Source organism: Chroicocephalus ridibundus, chromosome 2, assembly GCF_963924245.1.
Source record: "Chroicocephalus ridibundus chromosome 2, bChrRid1.1, whole genome shotgun sequence".
Lineage (NCBI taxonomy): Eukaryota > Metazoa > Chordata > Aves > Charadriiformes > Laridae > Chroicocephalus > Chroicocephalus ridibundus.
In genome coordinates this window covers 67,708,156-67,722,348 of record NC_086285.1, presented here as the reverse complement: position 1 = coordinate 67,722,348, position 14,193 = coordinate 67,708,156, and positions in this window count along the sequence as shown.

Sequence of the window (14,193 nt, the reverse complement as noted above, 5' to 3'; positions counted from 1 at the left end):
GCGCCAGGCACAAAAATGGCCATATATCTGGAGACTGGTCCCTTTCCCAAAGAGCCAGCAGGGAAAACTATGCCTTGTTCTAAAGCTCTTTGGGAACCTCTTGCGTAGGCCCACACACCTGGGGGCTGCAGGCTTTCCTGCTGCCTTCAGCCTCAAAACCACCCTTTCCCACTAGGCGCCGCGCCATGCCCAAAAATGGCCATATGTCTGGAGACTGGTCCCACGCCCAAAGAGCCAGCAGGGAAAACTATGCCTTGTTCTAAAGCTCTTTGGCAACCGCTTGCGTAGCCCCACACACCTGGGGGCTGCAGGCTTTCCTGCTGCCTTCAGACTCAAAACCACCCTTTCCCACTTGGCGCTGCGCTAGGCCCAAAAATGGCCATATGTCTGGAGACTGGTCCCTTTCCCAAAGAGCCAGCAGGCAAAACTTTGCCTTGTTCTAAAGCTCTTTGGGAAACACTTGCGTGGCCCAACAGACCTGGTGGCTGCAGGCTTTCCTGCTGCCTTCAGCCTCAAAACCACCCTTTCCCACTTGGCCCCGCGCCAGGCACAAAAATGGCCATATGTCTGGAGACTGGTCCCACGCCCAAAGAGCCAGCAGGGAAAACTATGCCTTGTTCTAAAGCTCTTTGGGAACCGCTTGCGTAGCCCCACACAAACTGGGGGCTGCAGGCTTTCCTGCTGCCTTCAGACTCAAAACCACCCTTTCCCACTTGGCGCCGCGCCAGGCCCAAAAATGGCCATATGTCTGGAGACTGGTCCCACGCCCAAAGAGCCAGCAGGGAAAACTATGCCTTGTTCTAAAGCTCTTTGGGAACCGCTTGCGTAGCCCCACACAAACTGGGGGCTGCAGGCTTTCCTGCTGCCTTCAGCCTCAAAACCACCCTTTCCCACTAGGCGCCGCGCCAGGCCCAAAAATGGCCATATGTCTGGAGGTTGGTCCCACGCCCAAAGAGCCAGCAGGGAAAACTATGCCTTGTTCTAAAGCTCTTTGGGAACGGCTTGCGTAGCCCCACACACCTGGGGGCTGCAGGCTTTCCTGCTGCCTTCAGCCTCAAAACCACCCTTTCCCAATTGGCAACGCGCCAGGCCCAAAAATGGCCATATATCTGGAGACTGGTCCCTTTCCCAAAGAGCCAGCAGGGAAAACTATGCCTTGTTCTAAAGCTCTTTGGGAACCGCTTGCGTAGCCCCACACACCTGGGGGCTGCAGGCTTTCCTGCTGCCTTCAGCCTCAAAAGCACCCTTTCCCACTTGGCGCCGCGCCATGCCCAAAAATGGCCATATGTCTGGAGACTGGTCCCACGCCCAAAGAGCCAGCAGGGAAAACTATGCCTTGTTCTAAAGCTCTTTGGGAACCGCTTGCGTAGCCCCACACACCTGGGGGCTGCAGGCTTTCCTGCTGCCTTCAGCCTCAGAAGAAACCTTTCGCAATTGGCGCCGCGCCAGGCCCAAAAATGGCCATATGTCTGAAGATTGGTCCCACGCCCAAAGAGCCAGCAGGGAAAACTATGCCTTGTTCTAAAGCTCTTTGGGAACCGCTTGCGTAGCCCCACACACCTGGGGGCTGCAGGCTTTCCTGCTGCCTTCAGCCTCAAAACCACCCTTTCCCACTTAGCACCGCGCCAGGCACAAAAATGGCCATATGTCTGGAGACTGGTCCCACGCCCAAAGAGCCAGCAGGGAAAACTATGCCTTGTTCTAAAGCTCTTTGGGTACGACTTGCGTAGCCACACACACCTGGGGGCTGCAGGCTTTCCTGCTCCCTTCAGACTCAAAACCACCCTTTCCCACTTGGCCCCGCGTCAGGCACAAAAATGGCCATATATCTGGAGACTGGTCCCTTTCCCAAAGAGCCAGCAGGGAAAACTATGCCTTGTTCTAAAGCTCTTTGGGAACCACTTGCGTGGCCCCACAGACCTGCGGGCTGCAGGCTTTCCTGCTGCCTTCAGCCTCAAAACCACCCTTTCCCAATTGGCGCCGCGCCAGGCCCAAAAATGGCCATTTGTCTGGAGACTGGTCCCACGCCCAAAGAGCCAGCAGGGAAAACTATGCCTTGTTCTAAAGCTCTTTGGGAACCGCTTGCGTAGCCCCACACAAACTGGGGGCTGCAGGCTTTCCTACTGCCTTCAGACTCAAAACCACCCTTTCCCACATGGCGTCACGCCAGGCACAAAAATGGCCATATGTCTGGAGACTGGTCCCACACCCAAAGAGCCAGCAGGGAAAACTATGCCTTGTTCTAAAGCTCTTTGGGAACGGCTTGTGTAGCCCCACACACCTGGGGGCTGCAGGCTTTCCTGCTGCCTTCAGCCTCAAAACCACCCTTTCCCACATGGCGTCACGCCAGGCACAAAAATGGCCATATGTCTGGAGACTGGTCCCACGCCCAAAGAGCCAGCAGGGAAAACTATGCCTTGTTCTAAAGCTCTTTGGGAACGGCTTGTGTAGCCCCACTCAAACTGGGGGCTGCAGGCTTTTCTTGCGGTTTTAGCCTCAAAACCACCCTTTCCCACTTGGCGCTGCGCCAGGCCCAAAAATGGCCATATGTCTGGAGGTTGGTCCCATGCCCAAAGAGCCAGCAGGGAAAACTATGCCTTGTTCTAAAGCTCTTTGGGAACGGCTTGCGTAGCCCCACATACGTGGGGGCTGCAGGCTTTCCTGCTGCCTTCAGACTCAAAACCACCCTTTCCCACTTGGCCCCGCGTCAGGCCCAAAAATGGCCATATGTCTGGAAGTTGGTCCCACGCCCAAAGAGCCAGCAGGGAAAACTATGCCTTGTTCTAAAGCTCTTTGGGAACCGCTTGCGTAGCCCCACACACCTGGGGGCTGCAGGCTTTCCTGCTGCCTTCAGCATCAAAACCACCCTTTCCCACTTGGCGCTGCGCCAGGCCCAAAAATGGCCATATGTCTGGAGACTGGTCCCACGCCCAAAGAGCCAGCAGGGAAAACTATGCCTTGTTCTAAAGCTCTTTGGGAACCGCTTGCGTAGCCCCACACACCTGGGGGCTGCAGGCTTTCCTGCGGACTTCAGCCTCAAAACCACCCTTTTCCACATGACGTCACGCCAGGCACAAAAATGGCCATATGTCTGGAGGTTGGTCCCACGCCCAAAGAGCCAGCAGGGAAAACTATGCCTTGTTCTAAAGCTCTTTGGGAACCGCTTGCGTAGCCCCACACACCTGGGGGCTGCAGGCTTTCCTGCTCTCTTCAGCCTCAAAACCACCCTTTCCCACATGGCGCTCCGCAAGGCACAAAAATGGCCATATGTCTGGAAGTTTGTCCGACGCCCAAAGAGCCAGCAGGGAAAACTATGCCTTGTTCTAAAGCTCTTTGGGAACCTCTTGTGTAGCCCCACACACCTGGGGACTGCAGGCTTTCCTGCTGCCTTCAGCCTCAAAACAACCCTTTCCCACTTGGCGCTGGGCCAGGCCCAAAAAAGGCCATATTTCTGGAGGTTGGTCCCACGCCCAAAGAGCCAGCAGGGAAAACTATGCCTTGTTCTAAAGCTCTTTGGGAACGGCTTGCGTAGCCCCAGAGACCTGGGGGCTGCAGGCTTTCCTGCTGCCTTCAGACTCAAAACCACCCTTTTCAACATGGCGCCACGCCAGGCACAAAAATGGCCATATGTCTGGAGTTTGGTCCCACGCCCAAAGAGCCAGCAGGGAAAACTATGCCTTGTTCTAAAGCTCTTTGGGAACCGCTTGCGTAGCCCCACACACCTGGGGGCTGCAGGCTTTCCTGCTGCCTTCAGCCTCAAAACCACCCTTTCCCACTTGGCGCCGCGCCAGGCCCAAAAATGGCCATATGTCTGGAGACTGGTCCCACGCCCAAAGAGCCAGCAGGGAAAACTATGCCTTGTTCTAAAGCTCTTTGGGAACCGCTTGCGTAGCCCCACAGACCTGGGGGCTGCAGGCTTTCCTGCTGCCTTCAGCCTCAAAACCACCCTTTCCCACATGGCGTCACGCCAGGCACAAAAATGGCCATATGTCTGGAGACTCGTCCCACGCCCAAAGAGCCAGCAGGGAAAACTATGCCTTGTTCTAAAGCTCTTTGGGAACCGCTTGCGTAGCCCCACACACCTGGGGGCTGCAGGCTTTCCTGCTCTCTTCAGACTCAAAACCACCCTTTCCCACTTGGCCCCGCGTCAGGCCCAAAAATGGCCATATGTCTGGAAGTTGGTCCCACGCCCAAAGAGCCAGCAGGGAAAACTATGCCTTGTTCTAAAGCTCTTTGGGAACCGCTTGCGTAGCCCCACACACCTGGGGGCTGCAGGCTTTCCTGCTGCCTTCAGCCTCAAAACCACCCTTTCCCACATGGCGTCACGCCAGGCACAAAAATGGCCATATGTCTGGAGGTTGGTCCCACGCCCAAAGAGCTAGCAGGGAAAACTATGCCTTGTTCTAAAGCTCTTTGGGAACCGCTTGCGTAGCCCCACACACCTGGGGGCTGCAGGCTTTCCTGCTGCCTTCAACCTCAAAAGCACCCTTTTCCACATGGCGTCACGCCAGGCACAAAAATGGCCATATGTCTGGAGACTGGTCCCACGCCCAAAGAGGCAGCAGGGAAAACTATGCCTTGTTCTAAAGCTCTTTGGGAATCGCTTGCGTAGCCCCACACACGTGGGGGCTGCAGGCTTTCCTGCTGCCTTCAACCTCAAAAGCACCCTTTCCCACATGGCGTCACGCCAGGCACAAAAATGGCCATATGTCTGGAGGTTGGTCCCACGCCCAAAGAGCCAGCAGGGAAAACTATGCCTTGTTCTAAAGCTCTTTGGGAACGGCTTGCGTAGCCCCACACACCTGGGGGCTGCAGGCTTTCCTGCTCTCTTCAGCCTCAAAACCACCCTTTCCCACATGGCGCTCCGCCAGGCACAAAAATGGCCATATGTCTGGAAGTTGGTCCCACGCCCAAAGAGTCAGCTGGGAAAACTATGCCTTGTTCTAAAGCTCTTTGGGAACCTCTTGCGTAGCCCCACACACGTGGGGGCTGCAGGCTTTCCTGCTGCCTTCAGACTCAAAACCACCCTTTCCCACATGGCGCCACGCCAGGCCCAAAAATGGCCATATGTCTGGATGTTTGTCCCACGCCTAAAGAGCCAGCAGGGAAAACTATGCCTTGTTCTAAAGCTCTTTGGGAACCTCTTGCGTAGCCCCACACACCTGGGGGCTGCAGGCTTTAATGCTGCCTTCAGCCTCAAAGTCACCATTTCCCACTTGGCGCCAAGCCAGGCCCAAAAATGGCCATATGTCTGGAGACTGGTCCCACGCCCAAAGAGCCAGCAGGGAAAACTATGCCTTGTTCTAAAGCTCTTTGGGAACCGCTTGCGTGGCCCCACACACCTGGGGGCTGCAGGCTTTCCTGCTGCCTTCAGCCTCAAAACCACCCTTTCCCACTTGGCGCTGCGCCAGGACCAAAAATGGCCATATGTCTGGAGGTTGGTCCCACGCCCAAAGAGCCAGCAGGGAAAACTATGCCTTGTTCTAAAGCTCTTTTAGAACCGCTTGCGTAGCCCCACAGACCTGGGGGCTGCAGACTTTCCTGCTGCCTTCAAGCTCAAAAGCACACCCTTTTCCACATGGCGTTACGCCAGGCACAAAAATGGCCATATGTCAGGAGGTTGGTCCCACGCCCAAAGAGCCAGCAGGGAAAACTATGTCTTGTTCTAAAGCTCTTTGGGAACCGCTTGTGTAGCCCCACACACCTGGGGGCTGCAGGCTTTCCTGCTGCCTTCAGCCTCAAAAGAAACCTTTCGCAATTGGCGCCCCACCAGGCCCAAAAATGGCCATATGTCTGAAGATTGGTCCCACGCCCAAAGAGCCAGCAGGGAAAACTATGCCTTGTTCTAAAGCTCTTTGGGAACCGCTTGCGTAGCCCCACACACCTGTGGCTGCAGGCTTTCCTGCTGCCTTCAGCCTCAAAACAACCCTTTCCCACATGGCGCCGTGCAAGGCACAAAAATGGCAATATATCTGGAGATTGGTTCCACGCCCAAAGAGCCAGCAGGGAAAACTATGCCTTGTTCTAAAGCTCTTTGGGAACCGCTTGCGTAGCCCCACACACCTGGGGGCTGCAGGCTTTCCTGCTGCCTTCAGACTCAAAACCACCCTTTCCAACTTGGCCCCGCGCCAGGCCCAAAAATGGCCATATGTCTGGAGACTGGTCCCACGCCCAAAGAGCCAGCAGGGAAAACAATGCCTTGTTCTAAAGCTCTTTGGGAACCGCTTGCGTAGCCCCACACACCTGGGGGCTGCAGGCTTTCCTGCTGCCTTCAGACTCAAAACCACCCTTTCCCACTTCGCATCGTGCCAGGCACAAAAATGGCCATATTTCTGGAGACTTGTAACTTTCCCAAAGAGCCAGCAGGGAAAACTATGCCTTGTTCTAAAGCTCTTTGGGAACCGCCTGCGTAGCCCCACACACCTGGGGGCTGCAGGCTTTCCTGCTGCCTTCAGCCTCAAAACCACCCTTTCCCACTTGGCCCCGCGCCAGGCCCAAAAATGGCCATATGTCAGGAGACTGGTCCCACGCCCAAAGAGCCAGCAGGGAAAACTATGCCTTGTTCTAAAGCTCTTTGGGAACCGCTTGCGTAGCCCCACACGCCTGGGGGCTGCAGGCTTTCCTGCTCTCTTCAGCCTCAAAAGCACGCTTTCCCACTTGCCGCCGCGCCAGGCCCAAAAATGGCCATATGTCTTGAGATTGGTCCCACGCCCAAAGAGCCAGCAGGGAAAACTATGCCTTGTTCTAAAGCTCTTTGGGAACCACTTGCGTAGCCCCACACAAACTGGGGGCTGCAGGCTTTTCTCGCGCTTTCAGCCTCAAAACCACCCTTTCCCATTTGGCGCTGCGCCAGGCACAAAAATGGCCATATGTCTGGAGGTTGGTCCCACGCCCAAAGAGCCAGCAGGGAAAACTATGTCTTGTTCTAAAGCTCTTTGGGAATCGCTTGCGTAGCCCCACAGAAACTGGGGGCTGCAGGCTTTCCTGCTGCCTTCAGCCTCAAAACCACCCTTTCCCACTTGGCGCTGCGCCAGGCCCAAAAATGGCCATATGTCTGGAGAATGGTCCCACGCCCAAAGAGCCAGCAGGGAAAACTATGCCTTGTTCTAAAGCTCTTTGGAAACCGCTTGCGTAGCCCCACACACCTGGGGGCTGCAGGCTTTCCTGCTGCCTTCAGCCTCAAAACCACCGTTTCCCACTTGGCGCTGCGCCAGGCCCAAGAATGGCCATATGTCAGGAGACTGGTCCCACGCCCAAAGAGCCAGCAGGGAAAACTATGCCTTGTTCTAAAGCTCATTGGGAACCGTTTGCGTAGCCCCACACACCTGGGGGCTGCAGGCTTTCCTGCTCTCTTCAGCCTCAAAAGCACCCTTTCCCACTTGCCGCCGCGCCAGGCACAAAAATGGCCATATGTCTGGAGATTGGTCCCACGCCCAAAGAGCCAGCAGGGAAAACTATGCCTTGTTCTAAAGCTCTTTGGGAACCACTTGCGTAGCCCCACACAAACTGGGGGCTGCAGGCTTTTCTCGCGCTTTCAGCCTCAAAACCACCCTTTCCCACTTGGCGCTGTGCCAGGCACAAAAATGGCCATATGTCAGGAGGTTGGTCCCACGCCCAAAGAGCCAGCAGGGAAAACTATGTCTTGTTCTAAAGCTCTTTGGGAATCGCTTGCGTAGCCCCACAGAAACTGGGGGCTGCAGGCTTTCCTGCTGCCTTCAGCCTCAAAACCACCGTTTCCCACTTGGCGCTGCGCCAGGCCCAAAAATGGCCATATGTCTGGAGAATGGTCCCACGCCCAAAGAGCCAGCAGGGAAAACTATGCCTTGTTCTAAAGCTCTTTGGGAACCGCTTGCGTAGCCCCACAGACCTGGGGGCTGCAGGCTTTCCTGCTGCCTTCAACCTGAAAACCACCCTTTCCCACTTGGCGCCAAGCCAGGCCCAAAAATGGCCATATGTCTGGAGATTGGTCCCACGCCCAAAGAGCCAGCAGGGAAAACTATGCCTTGTTCTAAAGCTCTTTGGGAACCGCTTGCGTAGCCCCACATACCTGGGAGCTGCAGGATTTCCTGCTCTCTTCAGCCTCAAAACCACCCTTTCCCACTTGGCGCCGAGCCAGGCCCAAAAATGGCCATATGTCTGGAGACTGGTCCCACGCCCAAAGAGCCAGCAGGGAAAACTATGCCTTGTTCTAAAGCTCTTTGGGAACCGCTTGCGTAGCCCCACACAAACTGGGGGCTGCAGGCTTTTCTCGTGGTTTCAGCCTCAAAACCACCCTCTCCCACTTGGCGCTGCGCCAGGCACAAAAATGGCCATATGTCAGGAGGTTCGTCCCACGCCCAAAGAGCCAGCAGGGAAAACTATGCCTTGTTCTAAAGCTCTTTGGGAACCGCTTGCATAGCCCCACACACCTGGGGGCTGCAGGCTTTCCTGCTGCCTTCAACCTCAATAGCACCCTTTTTCACACGGCGTCACGCCAGGCACAAAAATGGCCATATGTCTGGAGATTGGTCCCACGCCCAAAGAGCCAGCAGGGAAAACTATGCCTTGTTCTAAAGCTCTTTGGGAACCGCTTGTGTAGCCCCACACACCTGGGGGCTGCAGGCTTTCCTGCTCTCTTCAGCCTCAAAACCACCCTTTCCCACATGGCGCTCCGCCAGGCACAAAAATGGCCATATGTCTGGAGACTGGTCCAACGCCCAAAGAGCCAGCAGGGAAAATTATGCCTTGTTCTAAAGCTCTTTGGGAACCGCTTGCGTAGCCCCACAGACCTGGGGGCTGCAGGCTTTCCTGCTGCCTTCAGCCTCAAAACCACCCTTTCCCACTTGGCGCCAAGCCAGGCCCAAAAATGGCCATATGTCTGGAGATTGGTCCCACGCCCAAAGAGCCAGCAGGGAAAACTATGCCTTGTTCTAAAGCTCTTTGGGAACCGCTTGCGTAGCCCCACATACCTGGGAGATGCAGGATTTCCTGCTCTCTTCAGCCTCAAAAGCACGCTTTCCCACTTGGCGCCGAGCCAGGCCCAAAAATGGCCATATGTCTGGAGATTGGTCCCACGCCCAAAGAGCCAGCAGGGAAAACTATGCCTTGTTCTAAAGCTCTTTGGGAACCGCTTGCGTAGCCCCACACAAACTGGGGGCTGCAGGCTTTTCTCGCGCTTTCAGCCTCAAAACCACCCTCTCCCACTTGGCGCTGCGCCAGGCACAAAAATGGCCATATGTCTGGAGACTGGTCCCACGCCCAAAGAGCCAGCAGGGAAAACTATGCCTTGTTCTAAAGCTCTTTGGGAACCGCTTGCGTAGCCCCACAGACCTGGGGGCTGCAGACTTTCCTGCTGCCTTCAGCCTCAAAACCACCCTTTCCCACATGGCGCCACGCCAGGCACAAAAATGGCCTTATGTCTGGAGTTTGGTCCCACGCCCAAAGAGCCAGCAGGGAAAACTATGCCTTGTTCTAAAGCTCTTTGGGAACCTCTTGCGTAGCCCCACACACCTGGGGGCTGCAGGCTTTCCTGCTGCCTTCAGCCTCAAAACCACCCTTTCCCACTTGGCCCCGCGCCAGGCCCAAAAATGGCCATATGTCTGGAGACTGGTCCCATGCCCAAAGAGCCAGCAGGGAAAACTATGCCTTGTTCTAAAGCTCTTTGGGAACCGCTTGCGTAGCCCCACACACCTGAGGGCTGCAGGCTTTCCTGCTGCCTTCAACCTCAAAAGCACCCTTTTCCACATGGCGTCACGCCAGGCAGAAAAATGGCCATATGTCTGGAGACTGGTCCCACGCCCAAAGAGCCAGCAGGGAAAACTATGCCTTGTTCTAAAGCTCTTTGGGAATCGCTTGCGTAGCCCCACACACGTGGGGGCTGCAGGCATTCCTGGTGCCTTCAGCCTCAAACCAACCTTTCCCACATGGCGTCACGCCAGGCACAAAAATGGCCATATGTCTGGAGGTTGGTCCCACGCCCAAAGAGCCAGCAGGGAAAACTATGCCTTGTTCTAAAGCTCTTTGGGAACCGCTTGCGTAGCCCCACACACCTGGGGGCTGCAGGCTTTCCTGCTCTCTTCAGCCTCAAAACCACCCTTTCCCACATGGCGCTCCGCCAGGCACAAAAAAGGCCATATGTCTGGAAGTTGGTCCCACGCCCAAAGAGCCAGCAGGGAAAACTATGCCTTGTTCTAAAGCTCTTTGGGAACCGCTTGCGTAGCCCCACACACGTGGGGGCTGCAGGCTTTCCTGCTGCCTTCAGACTCAAAACCACCCTTTCCCACATGGCGCCACGCCAGGCCCAAAAATGGCCATATGTCTGGAGGTTCGTCCCACGCCTAAAGAGCCAGCAGGGAAAACTATGCCTTGTTCTAAAGCTCTTTGGGAACCTCTTGCGTAGCCCCACACACCTGGGGGCTGCAGGCTTTAATGCTGCCTTCAGCCTCAAAACCACCATTTCCCACTTGGCGCCAAGCCAGGCCCAAAAATGGCCATATGTCTGGAGACTGGTCCCACGCCCAAAGAGCCAGCAGGGAAAAGTATGCCTTGTTCTAAAGCTCTTTGGGAACCTCTTGCGTAGCCCCACACACCTGGGGGCTGCAGGCTTTCCTGCTGCCTTCAGCCTCAAAACCACCCTTTCCCACTTGGCCCCGCGCCAGGCCCAAAAATGGCCGTATGTCTGGAGACTGGTCCCATGCCCAAAGAGCCAGCAGGGAAAACTATGCCTTGTTCTAAAGCTCTTTGGGAACCGCTTGCGTAGCCCCACACACCTGAGGGCTGCAGGCTTTCCTGCTGCCTTCAACCTCAAAAGCACCCTTTTCCACATGGCGTCACGCCAGGCAGAAAAATGGCCATATGTCTGGAGACTGGTCCCACGCCCAAAGAGCCAGCAGGGAAAACTATGCCTTGTTCTAAAGCTCTTTGGGAATCGCTTGCGTAGCCCCACACACGTGGGGGCTGCAGGCTTTCCTGCTGCCTTCAACCTCAAAAGCACCCTTTCCCACATGGCGCCACGCCAGGCCCAAAAATGGCCATATGTCTGGATGTTTGTCCCACGCCTAAAGAGCCAGCAGGGAAAACTATGCCTTGTTCTAAAGCTCTTTGGGAACCTCTTGCGTAGCCCCACACACCTGGGGGCTGCAGGCTTTAATGCTGCCTTCAGCCTCAAAGTCACCATTTCCCACTTGGCGCCAAGCCAGGCCCAAAAATGGCCATATGTCTGGAGACTGGTCCCACGCCCAAAGAGCCAGCAGGGAAAACTATGCCTTGTTCTAAAGCTCTTTGGGAACCGCTTGCGTGGCCCCACACACCTGGGGGCTGCAGGCTTTCCTGCTGCCTTCAGCCTCAAAACCACCCTTTCCCACTTGGCGCTGCGCCAGGACCAAAAATGGCCATATGTCTGGAGGTTGGTCCCACGCCCAAAGAGCCAGCAGGGAAAACTATGCCTTGTTCTAAAGCTCTTTTAGAACCGCTTGCGTAGCCCCACAGACCTGGGGGCTGCAGACTTTCCTGCTGCCTTCAAGCTCAAAAGCACACCCTTTTCCACATGGCGTTACGCCAGGCACAAAAATGGCCATATGTCTGGAGGTTGGTCCCACGCCCAAAGAGCCAGCAGGGAAAACTATGCCTTGTTCTAAAGCTCTTTGGGAACCGCTTGTGTAGCCCCACACACCTGGGGGCTGCAGGCTTTCCTGCTGCCTTCAGCCTCAAAAGAAACCTTTCGCAATTGGCGCCCCACCAGGCCCAAAAATGGCCATATGTCTGAAGATTGGTCCCACGCCCAAAGAGCCAGCAGGGAAAACTATGCCTTGTTCTAAAGCTCTTTGGGAACCGCTTGCGTAGCCCCACACACCTGTGGCTGCAGGCTTTCCTGCTGCCTTCAGCCTCAAAACAACCCTTTCCCACATGGCGCCGTGCAAGGCACAAAAATGGCAATATATCTGGAGATTGGTTCCACGCCCAAAGAGCCAGCAGGGAAAACTATGCCTTGTTCTAAAGCTCTTTGGGAACCGCTTGCGTAGCCCCACACACCTGGGGGCTGCAGGCTTTCCTGCTGCCTTCAGACTCAAAACCACCCTTTCCAACTTGGCCCCGCGCCAGGCCCAAAAATGGCCATATGTCTGGAGACTGGTCCCACGCCCAAAGAGCCAGCAGGGAAAACAATGCCTTGTTCTAAAGCTCTTTGGGAACCGCTTGCGTAGCCCCACACACCTGGGGGCTGCAGGCTTTCCTGCTGCCTTCAGCCTCAAAACCACCCTTTCCCACTTCGCATCGTGCCAGGCACAAAAATGGCCATATTTCTGGAGACTTGTAACTTTCCCAAAGAGCCAGCAGGGAAAACTATGCCTTGTTCTAAAGCTCTTTGGGAACCGCCTGCGTAGCCCCACACACCTGGGGGCTGCAGGCTTTCCTGCTGCCTTCAGCCTCAAAACCACCCTTTCCCACTTGGCCCCGCGCCAGGCCCAAAAATGGCCATATGTCAGGAGACTGGTCCCACGCCCAAAGAGCCAGCAGGGAAAACTATGCCTTGTTCTAAAGCTCTTTGGGAACCGCTTGCGTAGCCCCACACGCCTGGGGGCTGCAGGCTTTCCTGCTCTCTTCAGCCTCAAAAGCACGCTTTCCCACTTGCCGCCGCGCCAGGCCCAAAAATGGCCATATGTCTTGAGATTGGTCCCACGCCCAAAGAGCCAGCAGGGAAAACTATGCCTTGTTCTAAAGCTCTTTGGGAACCACTTGCGTAGCCCCACACAAACTGGGGGCTGCAGGCTTTTCTCGCGCTTTCAGCCTCAAAACCACCCTTTCCCATTTGGCGCTGCGCCAGGCACAAAAATGGCCATATGTCTGGAGTTTGGTCCCACGCCCAAAGAGCCAGCAGGGAAAACTATGTCTTGTTCTAAAGCTCTTTGGGAATCGCTTGCGTAGCCCCACAGAAACTGGGGGCTGCAGGCTTTCCTGCTGCCTTCAGCCTCAAAACCACCCTTTCCCACTTGGCGCTGCGCCAGGCCCAAAAATGGCCATATGTCTGGAGAATGGTCCCACGCCCAAAGAGCCAGCAGGGAAAACTATGCCTTGTTCTAAAGCTCTTTGGGAACCGCTTGCGTAGCCCCACACACCTGGGGGCTGCAGGCTTTCCTGCTGCCTTCAGCCTCAAAACCACCGTTTCCCACTTGGCGCTGCGCCAGGCCCAAGAATGGCCATATGTCAGGAGACTGGTCCCACGCCCAAAGAGCCAGCAGGGAAAACTATGCCTTGTTCTAAAGCTCATTGGGAACCGTTTGCGTAGCCCCACACACCTGGGGGCTGCAGGCTTTCCTGCTCTCTTCAGCCTCAAAAGCACCCTTTCCCACTTGCCGCCGCGCCAGGCACAAAAATGGCCATATGTCTGGAGATTGGTCCCACGCCCAAAGAGCCAGCAGGGAAAACTATGCCTTGTTCTAAAGCTCTTTGGGAACCACTTGCGTAGCCCCACACAAACTGGGGGCTGCAGGCTTTTCTCGCGCTTTCAGCCTCAAAACCACCCTTTCCCACTTGGCGCTGTGCCAGGCACAAAAATGGCCATATGTCAGGAGGTTGGTCCCACGCCCAAAGAGCCAGCAGGGAAAACTATGTCTTGTTCTAAAGCTCTTTGGGAATCGCTTGCGTAGCCCCACAGAAACTGGGGGCTGCAGGCTTTCCTGCTGCCTTCAGCCTCAAAACCACCGTTTCCCACTTGGCGCTGCGCCAGGCCCAAAAATGGCCATATGTCTGGAGAATGGTCCCACGCCCAAAGAGCCAGCAGGGAAAACTATGCCTTGTTCTAAAGCTCTTTGGGAACCGCTTGCGTAGCCCCACAGACCTGGGGGCTGCAGGCTTTCCTGCTGCCTTCAACCTGAAAACCACCCTTTCCCACTTGGCGCCAAGCCAGGCCCAAAAATGGCCATATGTCTGGAGATCGGTCCCACGCCCAAAGAGCCAGCAGGGAAAACTATGCCTTGTTCTAAAGCTCTTTGGGAACCGCTTGCGTAGCCCCACATACCTGGGAGCTGCAGGATTTCCTGCTCTCTTCAGCCTCAAAACCACCCTTTCCCACTTGGCGCCGAGCCAGGCCCAAAAATGGCCATATGTCTGGAGACTGGTCCCACGCCCAAAGAGCCAGCAGGGAAAACTATGCCTTGTTCTAAAGCTCTTTGGGAACCGCTTGCGTAGCCCCACACAAACTGGGGGCTGCAGGCTTTT